This window comes from Labeo rohita, chromosome 6 (assembly GCF_022985175.1).
Source record: "Labeo rohita strain BAU-BD-2019 chromosome 6, IGBB_LRoh.1.0, whole genome shotgun sequence".
Lineage (NCBI taxonomy): Eukaryota > Metazoa > Chordata > Actinopteri > Cypriniformes > Cyprinidae > Labeo > Labeo rohita.
Window position 1 is genome coordinate 29,994,340 of NC_066874.1, and position 21,586 is coordinate 30,015,925.

Genomic DNA, 21,586 nt, shown 5'->3' on the forward strand with positions numbered 1-21,586 from the left:
GCTGCACCCATGGTACGGCAGCAAAGTTCCTTGATTATTACACTGGAATAAGAGTATAGTTCCTAGCCATATCAGCCTAGAAAATCACAACTTTTCATTTTCTGTCAGTCTTAGTATACGATGTAACTACAGAAGAGTCAAGTTTTAAATAGGAAAAATATTGTCATTATATATGGTCATTTTTGAGCGAGATGCTAATGGTCTAATCAGATTCAATGATCTATGCTAAGCTATGCTAAAAGTGCTACCGCCAGTCCCAGAGATCAGCTGAATTGATTAGAAAACGGTGCAACTCTAGGGGAGTTGGACAATGAGCCTATTTTCAAAAAAAAGTGGAGTGTTCCTTTAACTACTATATTTTAGCAGAAACTCTTGCTTCCATGATTATTTTTTGTATGAGTTGCTGCCTCAGGGTCATGTTACATGTTTTGACAGTGGTTCCCAGCAGTTTTGACACCAGATTCATCACATCCTCAACAAACACAGGCTGACTGCTGCACAATAAGCTCATATTAGCATAAACGTCGTGGCATATCACACGGTGTGTTTGCATGTGTGTGACAGAGGGAAGCAAACGGCGGGGCGAATGGCAGCGTGCCGTTCATTTGCATCAGAGATACTTCTGTGTCTTTGCGGAGGGTTGACAATCGCTGCAATGTTAACACTGAGGCTACACCTGCGTCCCGCTTTGATGACCCGAGACATTCCTATTTATGTTAATGTAAAAGTAAACCCACTTTGCATGGAAACATCGCTGAGTCAATTTTCCAGGCCTCGCCATGCGGAAAATAGAAGGAATGCAAAATACGAGACACGTGAGCCTCGGATATTGCTTGCTGCACATATTCTCAGATAATGTGTGTAGGATGTGATTTAAGGATTTAACTGTAAATCAAATCATATAACATGTGCCTCTTTACCAGTCACATGTTTCAGGTCAGAGTAAATGGGTTTCATTCTTTGAAACATCTGATGCATAAATTATTAAATTACAAATGGAGGAAATTTTTTTACTTAAAAACAAGAATATAGGTTTTCCCTATAGGGAAAGGGAATGTGACCCTGGTCCACAAAACCAGTCATAATGGTCATGAATAAATACCCTCTGAATAAATAAGTTTTCCATTGATGTATGGTTTGTTAGGATAGGACAATGTTTAGCAGAGATACAGCTATTTGAATATGAGGGTGCAAAACAATCTTTAAAGTTGTCTAAATGAAGTTCTTAGCAATGCATAAAATAAAAATCATTCATTTTGACCCATACACTGTATTGTTGGCTATTGCTACAAATATAACGTGCTCGTTATGCCTGGTTTTGTGGTCCAGTCACATATTAAGGAACATTCTGTCAAAAAAAAAATCTGCCCTTTTTGGCATTCAGATGAACAGAAATGAGACTCCTATGTTAAAAGCTTCAGCAGGGGCCCTTGAGACAGACATGGCAATCAATCAGTGATCATATCGGAGGCTTTTGATTTGAGTACCTGCAAAATTCTGCACTTGTGTGGTACTTAAAATCCACAGATGCATCCATTTTTTTTCTTTCTGAAACTGACAGAACATTTGCACACCTTAAAAGTCACACATGACTCAAATGCCAGGGCAGTCTCACAAGGGAAATGTTGCTGTAGAAACTTTTATACAGTACTGCACCACCAAAATGTTTCTCTTCTGACATTTTCACCCCCAGTTCTATCAAAGCCTCAGACTATATATGTGCGTGTGATGGCAAAGCTGAGTTTTCAGCATCATTACTCCAGTCTTCAGTGTCAAATGATCCTTCAGAAATCATTCTAATTTGCTCATTTGCTCATTTTTGTGCAAACTGATTTTTTTCAGCATTCTTTGATAAATAGAAAGTTCAAAAGTGCATTTGTAAAACTGAATTTTTTGTTCCCTTATAAATGCCTTTACTGTCACGTGATCAACTTAATGCATGTCTGCTGGATACAAGTTTTAAATTCATTTAAAAAAATGTAATAAGAACATATTAAATCATTTTTAGCTAAAGTAAAAGAACAATTCATGTTATGTAATCTAAATAGGTAATTGTTATAATGATGGCAGTCATGGCATCCTGACATTTTAAAATCACTCAAGACATTTGCTTTAATTAATTCAGCTCAAAAGCCATGCAAATTATCGACTTCTTTTTTTTTTTTTTTTTTTTTTTTTTTTTTGGTTCTGTGAACACCTAATTTTTACAGTGTGATGTTTTGTTTAAAAGCCGCTAGAGAGACGTTGCCTAATGAGAGTGTGTTGCAAATGCTCTTTCCATGTGATTAATGTCAATGTGCTGCTAAATATCGCATAATAGATTTCTCACTTCATGCTTGTCTTGGGTCACAGCAGCTCAGAATCATATCAGAACTGTGTTTGCCACCCTATTTAAACCTGATCCTTTAGACCTTGGCCTAAACCTAAATGCCAGTCATGCATAAATTCATTCAGGAATTACAAATTTCCAATATTTAGGAATTAGTCAGGGTTTCTGGGCCATGGTACAGAATCAGTCCCAATAGAGAGGAGCAGTGCAGTGGTTAAATTAGTTCTCCGGAGTATTTTTAAATGCCCTGACCCTGGGGTGAATACTTATCCCCGAACAGAGGCGCGATTTGAGGCTGGCAGTGGAGAGCGGGTGGAAAAGATGGACTGGTAATTGCTGTGCCAAGGCAGGGGTATATTAGAATGCCTGAATACATGAATAAGTATGTTGCAGATGCCGGGGAAACTCGAGGTTAGGAATGGAGTTGGGGGGCAGATGCAGCCTGAATAGCTTCTTTCCTCAACGGCAGCATCTGTTAAGTATATTTTTGCATTTTCTGAAGAAAATATGACCGGCGCTTACCCATGCAAAATTTAAAGCCACAATAGAGGGTTGGGGGCGGTTGCCAGGGCATTGCTAAGGTGTTCTGGGGTTTTAATTCCCAGTAAAATTGAAAGTGTGGCCCATTAGAGAAGTAATAATACACTTCTTTTTAATTAGCTGGACAATTGGTATCATGCATGTGTGAGTTAGACTATGGGTCCCTGTGGGTCTTTAAATGTCTTACATTCAGTTTGATATAATTTAAGGTCATAACAGTCTTAATTATCATAAAAGGTCTTAATTTTAAAACTTTAAAACTTGTAGTTTCTTTTGTATCATTTATCCATTGTTTTTGTAGAAAGTTTTATGGTTCTACAGTTTTCTCGACACTCGTCTGCTTTGTTAAAAATTAATATAGTCTGCTTGTTTACACCAGTTTGGATGTCTATGTGGAGAAACAACATCAGTTAAATTGTGGCACAATGCATTAATCTTTAAATATGACCTGCAAGGTTTGTAATTTACTCTTGCTCTTTCAAGTAGACCCACAGGGTGTGTGCGATACAGAGTTTCATGCGGTTTAATAGACAAACACGGCCAATCACAGGTTTTAATCCATAGGCTCTTTAAGGCATATTTTATTGAGTGCAAACAGTAAAATCTGTTGTCATGTCCCTGTGTTTGAGGAAAGGATTTGATTACTTTCTGTTAGGTAAATTCAAGGGTTATTTGTTGAAATCAACCATAGACATCTACAATAATGCAAAATAACCTTATGTAGTCATGTGGAACCAGCTTAGCCCTTTCCACCAGGTGGCGCTATAGTGTTGTTCTGAGTAGTGTAGAATAATTAAAAAGCAACAAGAGACTGGATGCGTTGTAGATCAACGTGTTATTGGTTCTGGAACAACATTACTGTTAAAACAACATAAAGTGGAAATGATAGACTGATAAAATGTTGTTGAGGTTCTGACTTCAGCTCTAACCTTTAACCCTAAACTGAACCTTACAGACTAATTGGCTGATAAGAATGTGGATCTAGTAACGCATACAACCTAGTAAAAATCCCTGTCACTGCTCTGGTGTGTATTTTTGGATAAAATATGTACTACTGTTCAAAAGTTTGCAGTCATTTTTTTGACAACTTTTATTTACCATGGTCACATTGAAGACATTTGTTATGTTACAAAATATTTGTTTCAAATAAATGTTTTTCTTTCAAACCTCTGTTCATTGAAGATTCCTAAAAAACACTGATAAAAAGATGAATAATAAGATGATAATAAGATTAAATGTTTCTTGAACACCAAATTATTAGCATATTAGAATGATTTCTTAAAGATCATGTGACACTGGAGACTGGAGTAATGATGCTGAAAATTCAGCTTAGCCGTCACAGGAATAAATACAATTTTATAAAATACTCAAACAGAAAACAGCTATTTAAAATCATAATAATATTTCAGAATATTACTGATTTTACTATATTTTTTTCATTTTTTGGTGAGCATAAGACATTGCATTCAAATACACAAAATCTAGCCAACCTGAAACGTTTGAGTGCAAGTATGAATAATTTTGTATAATGTTTTATATTTACACTAGGCAGAATTTTTTGGACAGTGGGATTTTTGACATTTTTTCTTTTTAAAGTCTCTTCTGCTCACCAGGCCTCCATTTATTTGATTCAAAGTACAGTAAAATTGTGAAATTTCTTCCTGTGATTTTAAAGCTGAATTTTGTGCATTATTACTCCAGTCACATGATCCTTCAGAAATCATTTTAATATTCTGATTTGCTACTCAAAAAACATGTATTGTTATGTATGTTGAAAAACAGCTGTTTTTTTTTTTTTTTTTTGATGAATAGAAAGTTCAGAAGAACAGCATTTATCTGAAATAAAAATCTTTTTATTGTAAATGTCTTTGTCATCACTTTTGATCAATTTAAAGCATCCTTGCTAAATAAAAGTATTCATTTCTATAATTTCTTTCCCAAAAAAAGAATACATACAGACTCCATGCTGACTCCAGGCTTTTGAGCTTTATAGTGTATGATGCTACAAAAGCTTTTTATTTCAGATAAATGCTGATCTTTGGATCTTTCTATTCGTCATCAAATGTACTCAGTTGTTTTAAATATTGATAATAATAATAATAATAATAAAAAAATGTTTCTTGAACAGCAGATTAGCAGATACATTTCTAAAGAACCATGTGACACTAAAGAGTGGAGTAATGATGCTGAAAATTTTGCTTTGATCACAGGAATAAATTACATTTAAAACAGTGAACAGAAGAAACTTATTTAAAAAACATTAAAAATCTTACTGTTAGTGTATGCATATGCAATAATATTAACACACTCAAGTTTTTGATATTAAGCACTTTTTGTTTAATTTAGTTCAAATTTGGGGATGACCACTTGATGCCTAGTGTGAAATCCAAAGCAAGACCAGCTGAGAAAAATCTCTTTTAGATCTATATCAGAAAAGCATATTGACAAAGCTGGATTATAAAAATTCAAAGTTCATCCACACGGCCACCGCCAGAGGCCTCACGGTGGTGACGCATCGCTTGTCTCACAGATTGTACCCACTCAGCAGGCCGGCCATCTGGCTTGTCTTTACAACAAGGACAGAAATACAAATCATACCTAGCCACAGATATTGCAGGGGTTACACATTAGCAAAAAGAAAAGAAAGGAAAAAACCGGAACAGTTCTGACGTAAACTCACTAGAGCCCTGCAGCTCCCAGCCATATGGGGACTTAAATGGATCCTAGAATTGTTCAGTCTATCTGCTGAGTGCAGGTTTTAGAACTACACAGAGACAGGCCTCATCCAACATAACGCAGGGGAATGTACTCGCTGCCGTGTTGACACAATGAGGGCAGTATGTGGAAGTTTAGGAGCATCAATTTTGTGTCTGTTCAAGGGGCCATGGGCCTTTTGTGTGTTAAAGAATATTTAACATCAGAAGATGCAGCTGCCAGTGACTGTGTTTGGTCAATATAAGTTATACGTGTTGTCATGTGTTGATTCAATGCCGTGTAAGCAGTATTAATTACAGTACACAGTGAAATCAGTTTGATATTTTTGCTCTCTTTTGATTTAAATGGATAGGTCATCCAAAAATGAAGTTCTGTCATTAATTACTAACCCTCATGTCGTTCCAAGCCTGTAAGACATTCATTCATCTTCAGACCACAAATTAAGATATTTTAATGAAATCTGAGAACTCAAGGCCCAGAAAGGTAGTAAGGATGTTGATAAAATAGTCCATGAGAGATCAGTGGTTCACATTCCAATATTACTGGATGTTTTTGCCATCACACTTTTTATTTTAAAGCTGCAGTAAAATTGGCGCATTAACTATTGGCAAGATTTCAGAAAGGCTGCATTACTTAAAGGGGACATCGGATGCCTTTTTCACAAGCTGGTGTGATACTTGAGGGTCTTCTTGAACTGTCTGCAACATACTTTAGTTAAAATTCCCCAATGGTCGTGTAAAACACCCTTTTTACCTTGTCAAAAACAGCAATGTTCACAGTGACCTATTTCGGTGCATATCTCTTTAAATGTTAATGAGCTACTGCTCACTCCACCCCCTTTTCTCATTTATGTATTCAGTTACCATCAAAAACAAAACTAATCCACTGTGGCTCTGATGTCAGTAGAAAATGAAGACTCCTAAGTTCAATTTTACATCCAACTACAAAAAACCTGCAGTCTGTCAGTGGCCGTGGGTGTGGCTTGTGAAATATGATGTCATACTGCTCAGAAAATGAAAACGGCTTGATAATTGAGACTGTTTAGGTTTTTAAAGGATTAAAACTACACTCTAAAAAATGCTGGGTTAAAAACAACCCAACTTGGATTATTTGGCAACCCAGTGCTGCATTAAAAATGACCCAGCAACTACCCAACATCTGTGTAAAAAATCTAAAAAATAACCCAATAAAATTACCCAACAAGTTGAACCCCGCATTTGGATAAAATTAAATAAATAACTCAGCACCTGGGTAAAAATATTGAAACAACCCAATAAAATGACCCAACGGGCTGAACTCAGCATTTGGGTTAAAAAAAATAACTCAGCACCTGGGTAAAAATATTAAAAACAACCTAATAGAATGACCCAATGGGCTGAACCCAGCATTTGGGTTAAAAAAAAACAAAACAAAACAAAAACAGCATTTTTTAGAGTGCATGAAGAGAGATTTTGTTTGGTTAACATACACTGATAGATCGTGCATTGATAGATATTTTAGCTCAAAGAAATGGTTTGAAGGTAAAAACATTTTAATTAGGGATTTATTACAAAGAAGCAGATTTTTGCTTCACAAAACCTTATTGTCTGTTTGGACTCTCATTCTGACGGCACCCATCCACTGTGGATCCTTTGGTGAGCAAGTGATGGAATGCAAAATTTCTCCAAATCTGTTCCATTTTTATTTTTAGATGAACTGTTCCTTTTAAAGGAAGCACAGCTGAGAACTCCATTAACTCTCTTCTTCAGCTATAGCAAAGAAACCTCTGCGAAATAATAGTTACACTAAGGTCTTACATGATATAACCAGATTGTAGCTGGACGTTTCTATGAAAGCACAAGAGCTCTTTCTAAAGCATAAGATGAAGTGTGCGATGAGTAAACAGAGCTAATGCCACAGCTCCACTGTGAGAGCCATTAGCGGTGACATTACTGCCTGCTAGAGAAAAGCAGGATGGGAAACACGTCCAGAGCACTGGTGCAATTTAAGAGTATTGCAAAAATACATTTCAGAAGATCTGACTGCCCATTAATGCCCTACTCCAAATAACACAATGTCATCAAAACCATCCGAACTGTTAACTCGATCTGAAATACAAAGAAAGACATCATACATCAGAATCCGCTAAAGCAACATCCATTTCCTCAGCTCATTGGTGTTTAATTATTGCATATGTAGCTTGTGTGTGAATACACAGATTGCATCAGCATGTATGCAATCTGTTTGTGGATGAATGTGCAATTATCCCAGTGCATTGCGTTTAGTTGTACAATAAGCAATCTTGGCTCTGCAATCAAACATTTATGTGCATGCTCTGTGCGGCTCATTTCCTTCTGCTTTATTTCTCATTCTGCATAAATACAAAGCAATGCTGTAGGGAGACTTGAGCAGACAGACATTAGCCGGGTGGCATATGTCCTGAACCGCTGTGATCTATGTCCACGTGGCTAGAATTGACCCCCAGTGGATTAAGAGATCCAAATTGGCTGTTTGATGTATGGCCAGTCCTTGTTAACAGTGTTCCCTCCTGTCAATTCTCTCCATTGCTTTCAAGGTCAGCCGGCCTCTTCTGCCGGACAAATCAGAGAGCTTAATCAGTGATGCTCACACATACACGTGTGAACTGTTTTAAAATACTATATCCGTTCTAATTTATCTGCAGGAAATGTATAGGAAATTATATGAAATTCATTTCTGTTCTGTCCTAAGCATGGCCTTACAGTACATTGACATTAAATAAGATAAGAAGGAAATTCAAAGCAAATGGTTTTAGTTTTAGACTCTCTTATATCTTTGAGCTCTTAAATAGCCTTTATGTATTGTATTTTCCATTTCTGTGTGTTCTGTATTTTTTTTAAATTCTCGTTTTTAAATCTTAGCTTTTATCTTCTTTAAAGCTTGCGGAAACTACATTTCATTGCCCGCAATTACTGATGCATGCCTTAAATGTTGTGCATTTGACTGCAAGACCCTGAAACAGATCAATACCGGACTCCACATCTCAGACCAAGACCTGATGATTTATGAACTAAAGTAATGGAAATTATTGCAACCTTCATAGTTCCGTATTACATGCTGAACATGTTTTCACCTAGTTGCGCTTCTTTAAAATAAATAAATAAATAAATAAAATCAGTTAAAAAGATTTTTTTTACTTTATTGAAATGCAATGGCATATTGATATAGTAAGTGAATAGGTAGTAACAAAATCAGACTGACAAGTAGTAACAGGAGATGCATGTACTGTAAATACCAGGTGTAAATGCCAATCTGTCTCTGACACCCTTTGATTGGCTTTCTCTAGATGTTTATAGCAGGTGAAAGATATCAGAAGTTGTGAAAAACTACAAGCCAAGACCTAGACCAAGATGCCAAGGCCGCAAGATCAAGACACTAACCCTGAACCCAGACGTGGTACTGATCCAGGTGAGTGATATAAAATCCTTACAGATTCTTAAATTCTCACTATTTTAGTCTATTGTGTTTCTCAAGTGTGATGACAATTAACCTCAGTGTGCACCAAAGCTAATTAGAAGCTGTGAAAGTCAAAGTCTCCCCTACTTCATCTTAGCCTTTAGCTATGAAGTGTCACACTTGACGGCCACTACAGCAGTCTGTGACATGTAAAAAATAGACTGAAAGAGACAAGGCAGTCTTTTGAACCTTCTCTTTCCTATAAACCCCATATATGACCCCATTAGGAATGTCACGCAGCACTTCCTTTCACTATTAAACCTTGATGTGTTGAACAATAGAGACCTCGACGGGAGAGCACAGCCTCGTCTATTCTTTCCGGCCTTTCTCGTGGCATGTTTATTGTGACAGCCGTTTTTCTCCATGCAACATGCATGTTTCACCATGAAAGTATGGCCATCAGATCTCGAGTTGTTTGGGTGTAGGGCTGAACACACGCCACAAAAAAAGGCGACAGTTGCTTCTCCTACGTTTGGCCTGAGTGCAAAGCTTCCTGAGACGAAGAAGAAATCTATTGATGTCAGTTTTATAGAGGTTTTACTACGCAAAACGGAGAAAGTAAATATTTTGGCTTGGTGTCACACCCAGGACACAGTCGCTCTGAAATGAAAGAGTGAGTAGGCCTTTGAAAGTCACAGAGGGGAATTAGGAAGGACGTGTTTTACGGTTTGACTCTGCTGATGCGTGGAGCTGAGCATTTTCTAGTTTTCTAAAAAAAAAACTAGAGTGTAATGATTGCCTCAGTTTGTTCTCGCTTGGGAAATATGGCTTAAAACATTGTCACCATGGTTCTTTGGTCCCTGGCCTGCGCATTTAGAATGAGAGACTATAAATGCTCTGTAACTTAATGTTGATTGATTCTGTAAATTACTGGTTATAATTGAGATGACTGAATTCATGAGAATGAAGACAATCTGGGTTTTAGAGTTGTGCAACATTCCAAATTATACTTAGAATTCTTTTTAAATTCCAGTTCATTCTTGAATTTAAATTTAATGTGATCTTGGGAGGCAAATAGGGTGTAGAAATGTAATTTGAATTTAAAATGGACTTAGAATGGAATGAAATTCAAAGAAAGTCATTTGAGTTCAAATTAGGTTTTAATAATGTGATTGTAGTAATAATAATAATTATGAATATAGCTGCAAGCAGCAATTGCGGGGCCAAGCACGAAAGAGGCTGAATGAGGAGCTAAGCATAGCAAGGAGCAACAGACAGACTACAAAAATTAGTAATTAAAGCCATTTTAGGATGAGATCAGTAAAAATGGCTGAAAAATCATAAATACAGCCACTAACAATATAATTTAATGGCTTATCACATTTGACCAATAGGTGGTGCTGTTTTCAAATTGATGTGACGTGTTTTGTGTGAGTTGACAATGACGCACACAAAGTTTGGTGTCATTATGTCAAAGTTTTGCAAAGATACAGCCTCAGAGTCATTTTGGCATCATGCCTCAAATGTGTAGTGGCGCTGAACGAAAACAGTTTTGTCTATCAACACGAAATCCATAACTTTGTGTTAGCACAGTCTGAAGATGATTTGAGTCAAATTTGGAGAAAATTGGACCAATGGTCTAGGAGGAGTTCAAACAAGTAGATTTTGTACATTAATCAAAATGGCGGAAAGGAAATTTGGCCAACTGTGGTATATTTGGTATGTATGTTGTCGGCATGAAGAAGGAAGATTTTGAGATCAGTTTTATTACAATAGGCTAATGCAATCCAAAGTTATTAGCATTTTTGGAAATTTCATTATTAACGTTTAATGAATGGCATATTACTTCTGACTAATAGGTGGCGCTGTTACCAAATTGATGTGGCGTGGTCAGTGTGAGGTGACAATGGCACGCATAAAATTTGGTGTCAGTATGTCAAAGCTTTGCAGAGATACAGCTTCAGATGTGGTTCGGCATCTTTCCAGCAAATTTGTTGATGCGCTAAACGTGAACCGTTTTGTATATCGACTCAAAATCCATAACTTTTTGTTAGCAAGGTCTGAAGATGATCTGAGTCAAATTTGGTGAAAATCGGACTAACGGTCTAGTAGCAGTTCGAAAAAGTAGGTTTTGTACATTAATCAAAATGGCGGACAGGAAGTGTGGCCAATATTGGCATAATGGGTATCAGTGTTCTCGGCTTGAGCCAAGAAATCTATTGAGATTGCTGTCATTACAATAGGCTAGTGTAAGCAGAAGTTATTAGCATTTTTGTAAATTTCTTTATAACTTTTTATAACCAAACTTTTTGAGTACTGTCAGGGCATGGTGCCGAAGACACATACCAAGTTTCGTAATGATACAATAATGCGTTTGTAAAATATAGCATTTTTTGACAAAATTCAGTATGGCCGACACCAAAAAATTGGGTATTTGTGAAAATTGGGTTTGTGAATTTTGGCTGAACCATTCAGAAGTTATAAGCAAAAATAGCCATTTTTCATATCTCCTGACCACTAGGTGGCACTGTGCCGAAACACTGCAGGTAGCCTCAGGTCATGCTTGTTATGACACACACCAAATTTGGTCTCAATACGCCAAACCGTTGCAGAGAGATAGCCTCAGCCTTTTCGTAGGAATCGTTTGCGCGTTATTTGAAAACGGGTTGACTAATCAACTTGAATTCCATAACTTTTTGCCAGCATGATCTGAAGAATGTCTGAGCCAATTTTGGTGAAAATCAGACAAACCATCTAGGACGAGAAAAAGTAGGTTTTCGAACAAAAATTATAGAAAAAAAACTAAACCTTACGATTTTTTAATTTTGGACTTTATTTGACTTGGCATGAGCTAAGGATTCAGAGAAAAAAAGAATTTTGTGCCTTATGGTTCAAAAGTTATTAGCATAAACAATGTGAAACTTTGGACAAGTGGTGGTGCTAGAGAGTTTTTTGTTAGAGACTCCAAATTTTCTATGGTTAATGTTGAGACTGTCCTCTATCAATCAGTGTGCCAAATTTCCCGCAAGCGATTCTTTGGGCTGCCATAGACTCAAGCAGAAGAAACGGAAGAAGAAGCACCTTCGGTGCTTGGCCCCTAATTATTATCATTATTATCTAAAATGTATTTTAATATTATTACTCATACAGTATTATCACATAAAACAGCATGGTGATGAATTGTTTATAAGCTGTTTTGCTGTGTGTTACAGTATTAAAATTAATTAGTTTGGAGAAATATTCATGAAATTTGAAAATTATAGATAGAAAATTATAGACAGACAGACAGATAGATAGATAGATAGATAGATAGATAGATAGATAGATAGTATAGATAGATAGATAGATAGATAGATAGATAGATAGATAGATAGATAGATAGATAGATAGATACTGTATAAATGATAGATAGATAGATAGATGGATAGATACTATATAAGAGATAGATAGATAGATAGATAGATAGATAGATAGATACTGTATAAGTGATAGATAGATAGATAGATAGATAGATAGATAGATAGATAGATAGATAGATACTATATAAGAGAGATAGATCTAGATAGATAGACAGACATTGGTATATGGGTACAGTATTAAACTTCGTTTAGAAAAATATATATAATAGATAGGTAGACAGACAGACAGATAGACAGATAGATAGATTTCTCTTGGACCACATGGTGAAACAAGAAAAAGCTCTTGTTCTGAGCATTTTATGCAATCTTTCTCACAGATGTCAAAGAGATTAATAGCTGTAAACAATTGTTGTGCTCAGTATTTGACCCTTAGGAAAATCTGTGCGTGTGGGTGTGGGTGTGCGTGATGGTTTTTGTACGTGTCACATCTCATGTGCAGCTGCGAACGTTCATCCTTGTTGTCAGTCATTGTTTTTTGTTCCTTGACCTGATTGAAAGACAAGTAACATGAATGAAGTCTAATTATATATTAGCATGTACACGCTCCAGGAAGTGTAGTAACGTCAGTGCCTGTTACTATATAATAGGTGTTTGTTGACATTGGATGCATTGACACAATCAAAAAGCAATGCACATGCTATCTCAAAGACCCCATATTGAAACCTGTATCCTCCAAAGGAGACCTCAACAGACTCCTGAATGGGTGGCTTAGACAAAGAACAAGGAGGAGGAGAGCAGGAACAAAAGTGGGCATGGTGGCAGACATCAAGGAGCCAATAGAAACCTATCTTGGATTCTCTGTAGACATTGAGGGCCAATAAGAGCTGTCTTGAGCTCAGCTGAACACAGTTTGACAAGGCTGACCATTTCACAGGCCTAGAACTTTAAACAGTTCATTTGTTTTGTTTTTTTTGTTTTTTTTTTTCACAGGCCAGCATCCGTGTTTTTCCTCAGGATTATTCACGTAACTAGACACTTGCCTTGACCCAGACCGGTCCCTTAAAATGCTGCTTACCATCACAGTGGAATAGAAGAGTACTTTGGACTACTATATGCAGAGAATTTATAGACTGTGCCAGAAAGGTAGGAGCACTTCTGTGTGCAATGTGTGATTCTAAGCTTGAATGCGCTAAAACGTCTAGGCTGACGGCGTGTCAAGGACACGTTTTACCTGTAAAGTGATTCATTTCATTCTCACTTCTTTTTAAACCATACAGCACTTCAGCTGAAAGGAACGATATGCTCTGCCAACATGATCAAACTGTCAGATGGTCCGAATTCAAAGTGAATTTAATACTAAATTGTATCAATGACGAGGTATGCTAAGAGAGCTTGTATGCATTCAGTTAATGTGAAACTGACGATATTTTAAAAAAAAAATACTATACGTCATTCTGGAATGTTCGATTCTGATTGGTCAGTCATGCTACAGTCAGATATTTTTGTGTAATCATTCACTGTAGCATTCACTGTTTTTACTTTATTTTTGATCAAATAAAATGCAGCCGTGGTGAGCATAAGAGATTGCTTCAAAAACATTTTCCAGACCCAAATCTTTTGAATTGTAGTGTATTAAAATTATTTCATGTCTGTTTATTCATTTGTTTTGGTTGCTGCTGTGTAATATGGAGGACAACATAAAGCCAGCCAGACATTATCACAAAATAAACCTCTTCAGGGTGATGCAAGACTCTCTTGTATGAATTTGTTTTGTGATAATGACTGCACATTGTTGTTTTAATGAGAAAGTTGTTTTTAAAAAAACGACCTAGCAGCTAATGGCAAGGCGCCCTGATGCCTCAAGATCATGCTGTCTGGGCTGGCAAAACAAATCCAAGAGCACATGTAGAGAGGCTTAAATGTCAGTGGGGGAAATAACCTGATATTGGTATAAGGTGCCTCTTTCTGACATAAACCTCTGATCCTCCTGAAATAATGTAAGTCGCATTTCCATTTTGGAGGGCATGTTCACTTTAAAAGCCTCCTGCTGTGGCTTTACAAATTCTCGATGCGCTCAGGTCGGCTGTGAGGCTTTAATGTGTAAAGGCACCATGACTCTTTATATGTCGTCTGTTTTCTTTAAACACTTTTTTGCCACATGTATGCACAATGATTTCTTGCAGCTGTTAGGTATGATTCATCTTTATTGATGTGTGATGCTTTGAAGTTTTAGGTTTACCTTTAGAGGACTAGTTGTGCAGAAAATCATGTATTTCCTGGCCATGAATCAAAGCATTAGAGATGGTAGCATCACTATTACTATTGCTCATACTTAGTGATAGGATTTGAACAAACCGACAACTCAGGGTATTGAACTTCAGCGTGTAACTCATCTCACACCACTTGTGCTTCGGACATGAATGATACCTCAAATGATGCGGTTGAGGAGCTTTTCTGATATTTCTCACCTGCTGGATGAATGGACAAGAAAATGCTATAGAATTATACTGAATGAGTGACATGGGCCAAATCTAAAGACCAGAATATTGTAACGACTAAGAACACCCTAGCTCTGTAGCTACCTTTGAACCAGCAAATACTATAAATATATATGAAAGTTTAAAGGAGTAGTTCACTTCCAGAACAAAAATTTACAGATAACATACTTACCCTGTTGTCATCCAAGTGTTCATGTCTTTCTTTCTCCAATTTTTTAAGGAAAACATTTCAGGAATTATCTCCATATAGTAGACTTCTATGAGGTCCATGGGTTTAAACTTCCAAAATGCAGTTTAAATGCAGCTTCAGAGGTGACCTTCTTTGTACGTTCACTTTGTACACACTAGGTTCGTACTTCTGCAGCAATGTAGGATGATTCTGAAGTTGGAGGACAAAATGAGATGGGAGGTTTTCGACATAGTATAACTCTCTTGACCCAGAATGCACAGAGTACACGCAGAGCTGGACAAGACAAGCATTTGAGGTTAAAAACTATATACAATTTTTTTTTTTTTTAGAAAATGACCGATCGTTTTGCTAGATAAGACCCTTATTCCTCAGCTTGGGCCCTTCAAAGAGCCCTTTGAAGCTGCATTTAAACTGCATTTTGGAAATTCAAACTTGAGGGTTACAAAAGATTCGTATTTCAAATTAATGATGTTTATTTGAATTTTCAATTCATTTAGAATCCTAAAAAAAAAAAAAAAACTGAGCAGAAATTGTGAGCAGCACAAATGTTATTAACATTAATAATAAGAAGAAATGCTTTCTGAGCCCCAAATTAGCATATTAAAATGATTTGTGAAAAGTCATGTAAGACTGAAGACTGGAATAATGGCTGCTGAAACATTTCCGAAAGAAAAAAATTTCATTTCCAAATATATTTAAATAGAAAACAGTTATTTTAAATTGTGATAATATTTAACAATATTATGGTTTTTTTTTATATATGTGACCATGGACCACAAAACCAGTCATAAGTGTCAATTCTTTGAAATTGAGATTTATACATCATCTGAAAGCTGAATGAATCTGCTTGATGTATGGTTTGTTAGGACAATATTTGGCCAAGATACAACTATTTGAAAATCTGGAATCTGAGGGTCCAAAAAAATCTAAATATTGAGAAAATCGCCTTTAAAGTTGTCCAAATTAAGAATTTTTTTTTTTGATATATTTATGGTAGGAAATTTACAAAATATCTTCATGGAACATGATCTTTACTTAATATCCTAATGATTTTTGGCATAAAAGACAAATCGATAATTTTGACCCATACAATGTATTTTTGGGTGTTGCTACAAATATACCCATGCTACTTAAGGTTTTGTGGTCCAGGGTCACATATTATAAAAATATAATATATAAAATATATGTAAATAATATATATTAATTATATATAATAATAATAATATACAAATATAATACTGTATTTTTTGAATAAATAACTGCAGCCTTAGTGAGCATAAAAGACTTCTTTCAAAAACATTTAAAAATCTTACGGACCCCAAACTTTTGTATGCTAATGTATGTCTCTTGTACGTTTCTTTAAAGTTTAAATTAGGTGACATCATTCAAATATGCAGTCTAGAATGTTTTTCTAACAAGCCTTGGAGATATTAAGATTTTAAAGTCCAAACATTTGACCTTTTTCTTTTTTTCACTTTCCATTTTCCCTGTTTCTTTACAGAGAGAGCTTTATAAACACCTGGAGGCATGGCACCTGCTGTTGGAGGTCCTGTGGGATACACCCCTCCTGAAGGTGGCTGGGGCTGGGCCGTAGTGTTTGGTGCCTTCATTTCCATTGGTTTCTCCTACGCCTTCCCAAAGTCCATCACTGTGTTCTTTAAGGAAATTGAAGTGATCTTCCATGCCACCAGCAGTCAAGTGTCTTGGATCTCTTCCATCATGCTTGCTGTCATGTATGGAGGAGGTAAGCAGTATTGTTCCCCTTCTCTTATAAAATGTTCTTTCTGAATTCATAATGGTTTAGTCTCATACTAGACGTTAGCACTGATTCAAAACCTGAGTTGTTTAATAGAATTATTCTGTCTTTTGAAATCAAGCTGTTTTTCATCCATTCAAGCCAATGGTGAGATCATGGCACAGGTAATGAAGATCCCGACGCAGTTTATCAATGGTTGTGGTGCGAGTGAAAGGCCCTTATTCATTTGAATTGTAGAAACGAGAAGCATGCTAGACAAGGCTTAGACATCAGCCACCGGCTGCTTTGCTGAGAGATTGAGCTCTGAATGGGCAACTCTATCTCCCTCTGGAGCCTTTCTTCTCAGTCAGCTCTTTATTCTGCAAGTGTCAGATGTTTTCCTTGGAGAGAGATGAGGAGATGAGACGCCTAACTCAGGAGTCACACAGACTTGTGATGACTAGCGTCAATAGCAAACTTGTCTCAGGAAGTGGAGCACCACCAAATGATGTCAGCGCACTCACATAGACAGACTAAATTGCACGTTCGCCTTCTCACGCTACTGAGCAGACCAAACGTGAGTGAAAAAAAAAAAAAAACATTACGGATATGAGAAATAAAGGCTTGAGTGTTTCTGACAGTATGGTGCTACTTTGTGGTTACAGCACAAAAGCCAATTAGTGTTCTGTACTGTCAGTATGGTTTGCTTACACATAACCTTTAAAACAGCCAAAAATAAACCAACCTGCAATTTGATTTTTTTATCCTTTTTATCTTTTTCCATATCCTCATGTCATTCCAAACCCGTGGAAATTTCTGTCCTCTGTGGAACACACAAAAAAAGATATTTTGAAGAAAGTTAACGCTCTTATTTTCCATTCGGCAAAAGCATACAGTAACTAGTGATTGTAAAGTTCCAAAAAAAAAGACAAAAAACTTCAGAATATGGATAAATTCTTTGACTTTAGTCTTTTATTCTGTTGTCCACATACTCTAGTACAGTAATGTACAGTCAATCAAGTATATCAATATTGTAGACAATAATCCCACCAAAAAATCAACTGATAACTGATAAAATCACAAAATTAACATTTGTCTAATTAATTAATTAGACAAAATACCAAGGGTGGGTAGATGATGTGACACTCACTTTTTTGTCCTATGTTTTGTCCTATATATATATATATATATATATATTGATAATAAAAATAATTTATATGTATAGCAACGTATTTAAAATATTTCATAAAAGGAAAAATCTCATGATATAACTTGAAATAGTACTTATGATATATATATATATATATATATATATATATATATATAAATATATATATATATATATATAAATATATATATATATATATATATATATATATATTGTTTGTTTCATTTTATTATTTCATAATAATATTCTTTTATAAATAATATTTACTTAATACAAAATATAAACTGTATACATTTTATAAGACATAATTTTTTATTAATTTTTGAAATTTTATTTTTGTTAGTTCAGGTTGTACAATGTGATTTTTTTTTTTTTTTTTTACCTTATGCTTTATATGTCATTGACCCACATACTTCTGTCAAACTTGACATTTTGGCCTCACATATGTCATTAAAAAAAAAAAACAAGGCAGTCGATCAGGATGTTTTTGAAAGATGGACCTTTCAGTTCATGCCGGTGGGTTTGACATTATGGCCATGGGAACTCATGGCATGTGAGAGGCACATGACTTTACATTTGACCTCATACTCCTACACTGGCCCTTCTGGCCCAGCAGAGCTAATTCCCTACTGTAATGCAGGGGGGCAATACATAGCACATGACCCAGATGATCACAGAACCAACCACGCATGGAAAATATCCAGCAATTTGTTCTGACGACAATGATGTACAGAAACGCATTATGCAGTGCTACTAGTTTGTACTAACATATTTGCAGGCAAGACATAATTGTGTGAATATTTTATGCTGACTTATGCACATCAGGAGTCAGTGTAGCAGTATATTCCATATTCATAATCATTCACATGCTTGCAAGTAAATCAGAATGGCATTGTTTTAGCATAGTTTGAAGCTGTCCATGACTGACATGTGTTGTGGTTCCCCTTTTGCTCTCATCTCCCTGAATACAGGCACTGTCTCACCCAGCATTTGCAAGGAAGTCTGAATGCCCTCTAAGCTAAATACTGTCAGAAGGTGTTCATTTCTTTTTCAAGGATATGTTGTTTTGGCATACTAGGCCAAGACATCTTCCCACATAGACCTCCAATGCATTTTAGTTTGTTGTCGGTGACCCAGGCAGCCCAGAGGTAGTTTGCCTGAAGCAAGAGAGGCCCAGATATGAGGATATTTACATGTACATGGACTGATATGATATGTCAGGAGTGAGTTTTTGTTTAATTTCACCGAAGGGCCTAGTCTGATTTTTGATTATTCTTGTACCACATTTATAGTCACATTAATTTTGTCTACTTTGCTTCCAGATTACCCTTGGTTAAATAGTTCATGCTTAACTCTGTCATTTCTGCATCACTATAATGTCACATAATGACTGTTTTTAAACAGGTTTTCTTGAGTTCTCCACTCATTTGCCATTGGTTGGTTAAACAGATAGCCACGCCCTAGACTCTCACCATTGGTTGCGACTTTTGCAAGTATTTAAGCTCATTTGTATCTTATTAATGAAAATGAATTTGAAAATCATGTTGTGGCTTGATGGAATTATTAAATTCTCTTAGTTGTGATTTATATTCATAAAAAATACTATTTTTTTTTTATTTTTACGAGTAAATATTTTAGGAGTAATATTTCTTGTTTTGTTTTTATTTAGCAATGTTCAGATTTGTATTTATATGAAAGCTGTCAAATCAATTAATCGCGATTAATCACAATTAAACACACCCAAAATAAAAGTTTGTTACATAGTGTATGAGTGCGTACTTAGTATATTTATATATGTGTATACAGGAAATATATGAAAAATATATAAATATATTTTTATATAATATAAATAATACATAAATATGAATTTTATATGTATAAAATATATATATACATTTTATATATGTATATGTATATGTATATGTGTATATATATATATATATATATATATGTATATATGTATATATGTGTGTGTGTGTGTGTGTGTAGTATGCACACATATATACACAAACTTTTACTTTGGATTGGATTAAATGATCAATTTGATGGCCTTAATTTATAATTATTTTATTTTATTTTATTTTATTTATAATCAGAACATTTTGGCCAAATTGTGGAGCCCTACATACAACCACTACACAGTGAACTTGGATTTTATTATTTTTTATTTATTTAATATAATTTGGTTAATCAGAAAAATCTGAATTTTTCTCCATTCTTTCCCTATGAATGATCAAATCTGGTGAAAGTTCTGGTATTAGTAGTTATGGGGTAAACTAGGGTTTGTACGTGACGCTAATGAATTTCCACATTTGTAAATGTGTTAATATGTTCTTTCGTACATGTTCGCAGTGACTCGCTCCCCCGCTGTGCGAGGTGGATTAGAGAGGCAAACAAGGCAGCCTATTGTACTGAGAGGCTGAAGACATGCAGGCGCTCGCCATCACTCCCCGGTTTTCACATGATTAGCAGGCCTCCTTCCTACATTCATGATAGGATTTGGACTCAGTAAACAGAAGCCCTAAAGACATGCACGTAACTGGAAATACCTTTGGGATCGTTGTGTTTGCTACTGTAGGGGAGTATCAGAACACATTAGTTTGGTTTGTTAGGGATAAAGTTTGCCATAGGGTGAAACTGAACTGGAATGTGATTTAGTAGAACATTTTAAGATTGCCCTTTCCTCCTCTGCATTTCACAGGTAACATCTTTTGCTCACTTAGCTGGATGATGGTGAGAAACAGCAAAATCTGCAGTTTGATGATTGCTGCAGTAATATGCAATGTCAAATTCTATTGTTCTTCCCCACAGAGCTGCAATGCCCTCTAGTGGTGTGAACAGTGACTGTCATCTTACGTCATGAAGTCAAAATTGACCGTTTATTGTTTCAGTATACATTCCAGGTGTTATTGTGAACCGTTCATTTGCGCATGCTATTTCAGAGAGATGTTTGTCTTTGTAATCTTTTATCATAATGTAATAACATGCTCCCCCTCTGAAACAGTGTTCCTGTGATAGGTAAAGCCATCTTTTTTCAATCCCATCAATTCCCAATGGATAAAATCAAGTTCTCTGTTAAACTCCCTGATAACTTGAAATTGGGTGTTACTTGAACCATTGTTCTTTTTTATTATTACATTGATTTTTCTTCACACACTACATATCTTATACTTAATCTCAAGCATGCTTTTCAACAACACTGTTATCTCATTGGTAAACAAGTAAACTAACTTCAGATAAAGCTTTAATTTATCAAAAGAGTCATAATTTATTAATAAATATAAAAAAATAAATTCAAATCATTTTACAGAAGTATTGAAGTGGTTTATGATTGTATCACAAATGTGACCCTGGACTACAAAACCAGTCATAAGGGTAATTTTTTAAAATTGAGATTCGTCATACTCAATAGATAAGCTTTCCATTGATGTATGGTTTGTTTGGATATGAAAAAAATTTGGCCGAGATACAACTATTTGAAATCTGGAATCTGAGGGTGGCAAAAAATCTAAATATTGAGAAAATCGCCTTTAAAGTTGTCCAAATGAAGTTCTTAGCAATACATATTACTAATCAGAAATTAATTTTTGATATATTTATGGTAGGAAATTTGCAAAATATCTTAATGGTACATGATC